General features: G+C 42.7%; 1 long non-coding RNA gene across 1 annotated transcript; it reads right to left on the reverse strand.

The window, feature by feature from the left end:
* Window positions 1–2,389: 2,389 nt before the first annotated feature.
* On the reverse strand, window positions 2,390–3,472 carry LOC115339501. The gene is made up of 2 exons (XR_003922745.1): window positions 3,270–3,472; window positions 2,390–2,694 (listed from the first exon to the last, which is right to left on the reverse strand). It is a non-coding gene; the product is annotated as an uncharacterized LOC115339501 (long non-coding RNA).
* Between the last annotated feature and the right edge of the window lie 2,981 nt (window positions 3,473–6,453).

The following is a 6,453-nucleotide window of genomic DNA, read 5'->3' on the forward strand; positions in this document are numbered from 1 at the left end:
AAGACACGTAGTTTTGGTAATCTTATTTAATAACAATAACAATCTCCATTTCATCCTAAGAGCTCTGAGGCTAATCCTGCTATTTTATTTCTGAGCATTCTTCAGTGCGACTTTTAAAATCTCTTTGACTAATTCACTGCCTTCTATTTTGAGAAAGCCTTGAGAGGTGCTGCTAATGAAGACAAATGAAGGAAAAGGAACTTGACCCTAGAGTATGAAATTTTGTTCATTAACTTGTGCTTCCAATTGGCTGATTGATATTATTTGGATGTAGATGGGGTAATTAATGACAGGAAGTAATGCAGCAGGATATGAGTTGTGCGGAATGCACTTCAGTAGATCTACCTTTTATTATGTCTTGGTTTATTTATGTGTGCTATATTTGTTATGCCACTGCCTGGTGTAGTTACCACCTTCATTCGGAATTTCCGTAACTTAATTGTTTTCTTCATTCTTTTATGCTATTTGGGGAATTTTTTGTTTATGTTTCTGTATGTAATAATTTCCTAGTCTGTTTTTAGTAGCATGAGGATGCATTTTCACGGCCATATGGAACATTTCAGCATGTGAAACATTTCTTACAATAGGAATTGCCATTGAAATGAACTATACTTCCTTCCTACTTCGTTGGACAGGCTATTGGTATTGCCAGTAAATTAATGATCACAAATCTCCTATGTACTCTCACTTACATAATTTCTCTGTCTCAGAAGGAAATGAGCTAAATATGAAATTTTTACATTTTTGGGGTGGGTGGAGGGTGAAAGGCTATGTCAGAAATGTTTTTAAATGACATATCCTCCTGGGAAGGATATTGTCCTATGGTTTGAGCCAAAGGATTATAAAACTGTAAAATATCACTGTGGTTTTGATTTAGCTTCTTGATGTGTGAACAATATATATCACCAAAGAAAAAGATGAGCTTAAAATACTAAGTGATGTGAAATGACCCCTGAAAAGATTCTGTAAATGTTTATGCATGTGAATAATTTCACACAAACTTACTGAGGTGATAAGAGAATACGCCCAAGAAAAGTTATTGACCTGAATGTTTGTCTGAAGGATTAGGCTGTTGCTATGAATATTTTTATCCAGGTCTCTCAAAGAACACTATGTTTTCTATGTTTGTCTGTCCACCTGTCTTTTGCCACCCAAAACCCTTGAATCCTTTGACATAAACCTGGTACTTATACTTGAGGTTGTACAATGAAACTTCTTATATAGTGCATGGTTCATAAAATAAAAACATTTGAACAAAAAAAATATGTCTTCTTATGCAAGATGCAAAGCAGCAGATGGAAGAAAGTAGCAGAACAGATTAAGAATCTGAAATTAAGAGTTAATGCCCGTGTAAATGGAGCTGGTATGGTCATAAGCACAGATTCCTAGGAGGCAGACAAAATGGAAGTTACAGCTTGGGGCTACATGGCAATTATCTGCGTGTACCTCTCCAGATCGAGGGGACTGAGCCTGCTTATCTGTGAGTGAAAGAGGGGAAAATGACCTCACAAGTCCTGCAAGGAAGAGCATTCAGGATGAACAATTATCACACAATAGCTGATGCTCTGGAATTTCCTCTAATAACAATAACTTGATTGCTTGCATATTCTCACAGGCATTAAAAAAGAGAGGCAGGGAGAATCAGGTACTCCAACAACTTCGATACTCCTCATGATTTTATTTAGCAAATGTTGAGATAAAAATTGAAAGTGGTTTTATATTGTTGCATTCCTACTGAGGGTGTGTTGCTTTTAGATTACAAAAGTACCTTTCCCCATGCCAGACTGTTCCATTGTGCTCACGTCAAACATTAACATCTGGATGTCCATGGATAATGAGCACCCTCTGAGACATAAAACTGAGATCTTAACTTCTGAAGACACCCAGTGTTGGCTGCAGGGTCTTTGCTAAATACAGAGTGATTGAGTCATGATACTTATCAGTGCCCTGTACCTAGACATGGCATGCGCTTGTTACCTTGGATCACTATGTAGTGAAAGTAGTGCAGTGTTTGTGTTTCACCTCAGAGCTGTCTGCATTCCTCACTTTTTATAAATGAGTCACATTAGGAAGAATCATATCTCTTTAAAATGACTTCGTTTATTGGAACATCCTTGGAATAGTTCAGGTACAGGCTCAGTAAGGGATCTTTAAGTGATCTTATTCTTTAGCCTGCTTCAAAGAGCTAACAACCCCTTTAAACTTCATAATATAATACCCTAATAATGAATGTTACTCCTTGTGGACTATTTTTATGAGGTAATAACAATCTGAAGTGAAAGTTCATCTTGCTGGAAATATACAATATAGCCAAGAGAAAAAAAAAAAAGCTCTCAGCCTCTCCAGTGAGAACTGCAGAAAGGAAAAAGCAGACTTTTATCATTCAAAGTTTACTGAAAACATGTTGAATGTTTATTTGAAACGAGAGGAATGGCCAGCCAGCTGGCAGCCTTCTGAAGTCTGTGTGTCTCCTCTCAGCAAATGGTGCACACAGAACCTGAACACAAAGCCTCTTCCTTTTGTCTTAGGTGCTTAAAAATGTGCTTCAAGGCATAACTGTGGACTGCTGTGCAACCACTGCCTCTGCTTTCAGGGGACTAGTTAGGGTAGGAAGCATTTCAAGATGGGTAAGAGACCATTTAGTAAAAAGCATTTTGTTGAAATAAGCCTCGAGTTGATCTTTGTGTCCCAGCACTAAAAAAATAGACAGAATATTAATCACTCTGGTAGTATTACGTAGACTTTGTTGTCTTTTCCAGTCTCTTCTGCTCTCCTCCACCTTTGCCCTTCCCCATAACTGCTCTGCCACGATCTGCCCACATTTGTTCTCTGTAACTCAAATTCATCCCACCTCCTTTGAATCAGAACTTCTATTTTAATTTTCCTCTATTTCTTCTCTAATGATTATTTATGAATTAAATTATGCATATTACAGCTTATATGAAAATAATAAATGTTCCGGGATAATTACTGCGGTAAACTGTCCAGGTCATAAGCCCTAAAAATTGCAGGAAAACTGCCAAACATTTCATTGTATAGGCACCACAACCTGGGAGCGTGGAGTTCCCATGACTAATGATTGATCTCATTAGCTAATCAGTCTGTGGATGTAAAGACGGTAGTTAAAAGTAACTCTGTGGCATTTCTGACTTTTTGTCAGAAATGATAAAATCATTGCTGGTAACTGGCCACTTTTAAGGGTGGGATTAGCTGGCCGCCAGTTGTTCTAATAAGAAAATACCCGTAATCAACCTGACCTTATTACTCACCAGCCCTCATTATCCTTGCGCAGCAGCCGCCTGAGACGGAAGAGGAAAGACAGCGATTTCCCGAGAAGCGAAGGCACTGCTCTGCCACGGACTCAAACGCTCACTCTTTTAAAAAACCGGACTAGGTAACGGAGCTCCCCCTAATGTCGTTTCTGTATTATACATCCCCCGGGCTGCCGGCCCCTGCAGCCCCCGGCTGGGGAGGCCAGGCCGGGGTGGGTGGCCGGGTGCTGCTGTGGGTGCCCCGCGTACTTGCCCGCCCCGCCACGCAGGCTCTGCCTGCGGGTGCTCAGGGTACCGTACTGACTCGGGAGCCTTTCTTAGCCCACCCCAAAGGTGTTAGCTGTCTCCACTCTTAAGACTGGGTCGTGTAAGAGTTTAATGACTATTCCCGCTGTTAAGCCTCCTAGGAAAAGCTCTTCATAGCGATTCAGGTTGCCAACTCTAAAGTAGGAACAAAGTGAAAACTAAATTTCTTGCCTACTTTTAAGGATTAAAGGCAAATTTCACTCACTGACATGTCAGAGGATTGCTTTTTACCACTGCAGGTCCCAGGGTAATGGCTGAGGTAGAATTATTCAGCTGCTCTGTTAGTCATTGATTACAGCTTTATGTAATGTTTCTTTAATCGGTCTTGAGGATCTCAGGCAGGATGGCTCCTTTCATTATAGCCACAGATCCTGGGAATTATGTACTAAAGAGAAGGTTGGTTGGTTTTTTTTGGTTTTTTTTTTTCTTCCTTTTTAAACCTGCTTCCAGAAGAAGAAATGAAAAGGTTGTTGTCTATGGAGAGTAAAATCCACCCTATTTTACACATACCCAAGCATCTCATCTCTAAAGCCCAATGAAGAGCTCTGAAGTGCACAAGCCTTTCACAGATAAAGATTGTCTTACAAAACATTAACAGGTAAGGGTTATTGTAAGGAATGTTCCTGTTTCCAGCCAGAGGTCCAGAAGCCTGCAAAAGTCTGTAAGCTATACATGGCACAGATGCATTTAAGAAATTAGTGTGACTCAGAAGGGGTGGCATTCTGGGTGAGATTTTTGGCTGGGTTAGGTAAATGATCTGAGTTACGCTGCCTGCTGGCAGAGCTTGATCTGAAATATTGTCATGTGGTGAGAAATATTGCAGAGACTTTAAGGAAAGCCCCGAAGAAATGGCTCAGGACAGGAGCGCTATACACCAAACTAGCATCACCACTGCATCAGAACCCCATGTGGGTAAAGGTAGCTGGAACAGACACAAGGCTAAAAAAATCCCTCCCTGAGTTCTGACCTTGGCAACACACCTGAATACCCTCAAAAAGATGTAGACAGGTGTCCTGGTTTTGGCTGGGACAGGTTTAATTTTCTTCCTAGTAACTGGTACAGTGCTGTATTTTGGATTTAGTATGAGAATAATGTTGATAACACACTGATGTTTTCAGCTGTTGCTAAGTAGTGCTTATCCTAAGGCAAGGATTTTTCAGTTTCCCATGCTCTGCCAGTGAGGAGGTACACAAGAAGCTGGGAGGGGGCATGGCCCAGGACAGCTCACCCAAACTAGCCAAAGGGATATTCCATACAGTAGGATGTCATTCTCAGTATATAAACTGGGGGTAGTTGGCCAGGAGGTGCTGACCGCTGCGAGGGGACGAGCTGGACATTGGTCAGTAGGTGGTGAGCAATTGCATTGTGCATCACTTGTTTTTTTCTTGGGTTTTATTTCTCTCTGTTATCTTCCTTTGCATTACTATTATTATTATTACTATTATTTTTATTATATTTTATTTCAATTATTAAACTATTCTTATCTCAACCCATGAATTTTACTATTTTTTTATTCTCCTCCCCATCCCACCACGGGCAGGAGAGGAGTGAGCAAGCGGCTGCCTGGTGCTTAGTTGCCAGCTGGGGTTAAACCACGCCAAGAGGGCAGGTACAGCATGTAAACACTGCAGTATTATCTAGCACCCTTCACTCAGGGACAGTGCATTAACAGAAACCCAGAGGTGAAATAAAGCTGCTGGGGCAACTGCAGGTTAACATGTCAGCTTTGGCTGGCGGGACGATACACATTTGAGAAGGGATGCTGTCAGGCTCACTTACTGCAATCCAGCTACCAGGACAAAGCATTTGCAGCTGTAGAAAGAGCACAACAAATTCTGGAGCTAATCATAGCAGTAATGGCTTGAGTAAATATAGAATCATAGAGTTATTCAGGTTGGAAAAGACCTTTAAGATCACTGAGTCCAACCATTAACCTAACGCTGCCAAGGTCCACCACTAAACCATGTCCCTAAACACCACATCTACACGTCTTTTAAGTACCTCCAGGGATGGTCACGCAACCACTTCCCGGGGCAGCCTGTTCCAATGCTTGACAACCCTTACAATTAAGAATTTCTTCCTAATATTCAATGTAAATCTCCCCTGGTGCAACTTGAGGCCATTTCCTCTTGTCCTACCGCTTGTTACTTGGGAGAAGAGACCAATGCTCACCTCGCTACAGCCTCCTTTCAGGTAGTTGTAGAGAGCGATAAGGTCTCCCCTCAGCCTCCTTTTCTCCAGGCTAAACAACCCCAGTTCCCTCAGCCGCTCCTCATAAGACTTGTTCTCCAGACCCTTCACCAGCTTCCTTGCCCTTCTCTGGACACACTCCAGCACCTCAATGCCTTTCCTGTAGTGAGTGGCCCAAAACTGAACACAGGATTTGAGGTGTGACCAGTGCCGAGTACAGGGGAACAATCACTTCCCTAGTCCTGCTGGCCACACCATTTCTGATACAAGATGCTCATGTTCACAGCCATGCCCAGACCATGTCTCCACATTCTGAACACAGTATTCGAGGTGCGGCCTCACCCGTGCCGAGTACAGGGGGACGGACGATCACTTCCCTGTTCCTGCCAGCCACACTATTTCTGATGCAAGCCAGGATGCCGCTGGCTTTCTTGGACACCTGGGCACACTGCTGGCTCATATGCAGCCGGCTGTCAAACAGCACCCCCATGTCCTTTTCCTCCAGGCAGCTTTCCAGCCACTCTTCCCCAAGCCTGTAGCGCTGCATGGGGTTGTTGCGACCCAAGTGCAGGACCCGGCACTTGGCCTTGTTGAACCTCATACAATTGGCCTCGGCCCATCGATCCAGCCTGTCCAGATCCCTCTGTAGAGCCTTCCTACCCTCAAGCAGATCAACACTCCCTCC

This window comes from Aquila chrysaetos, chromosome 3 (assembly GCF_900496995.4).
Source record: "Aquila chrysaetos chrysaetos chromosome 3, bAquChr1.4, whole genome shotgun sequence".
In the NCBI taxonomy this organism is placed as follows: Eukaryota; Metazoa; Chordata; class Aves; order Accipitriformes; family Accipitridae; genus Aquila; species Aquila chrysaetos.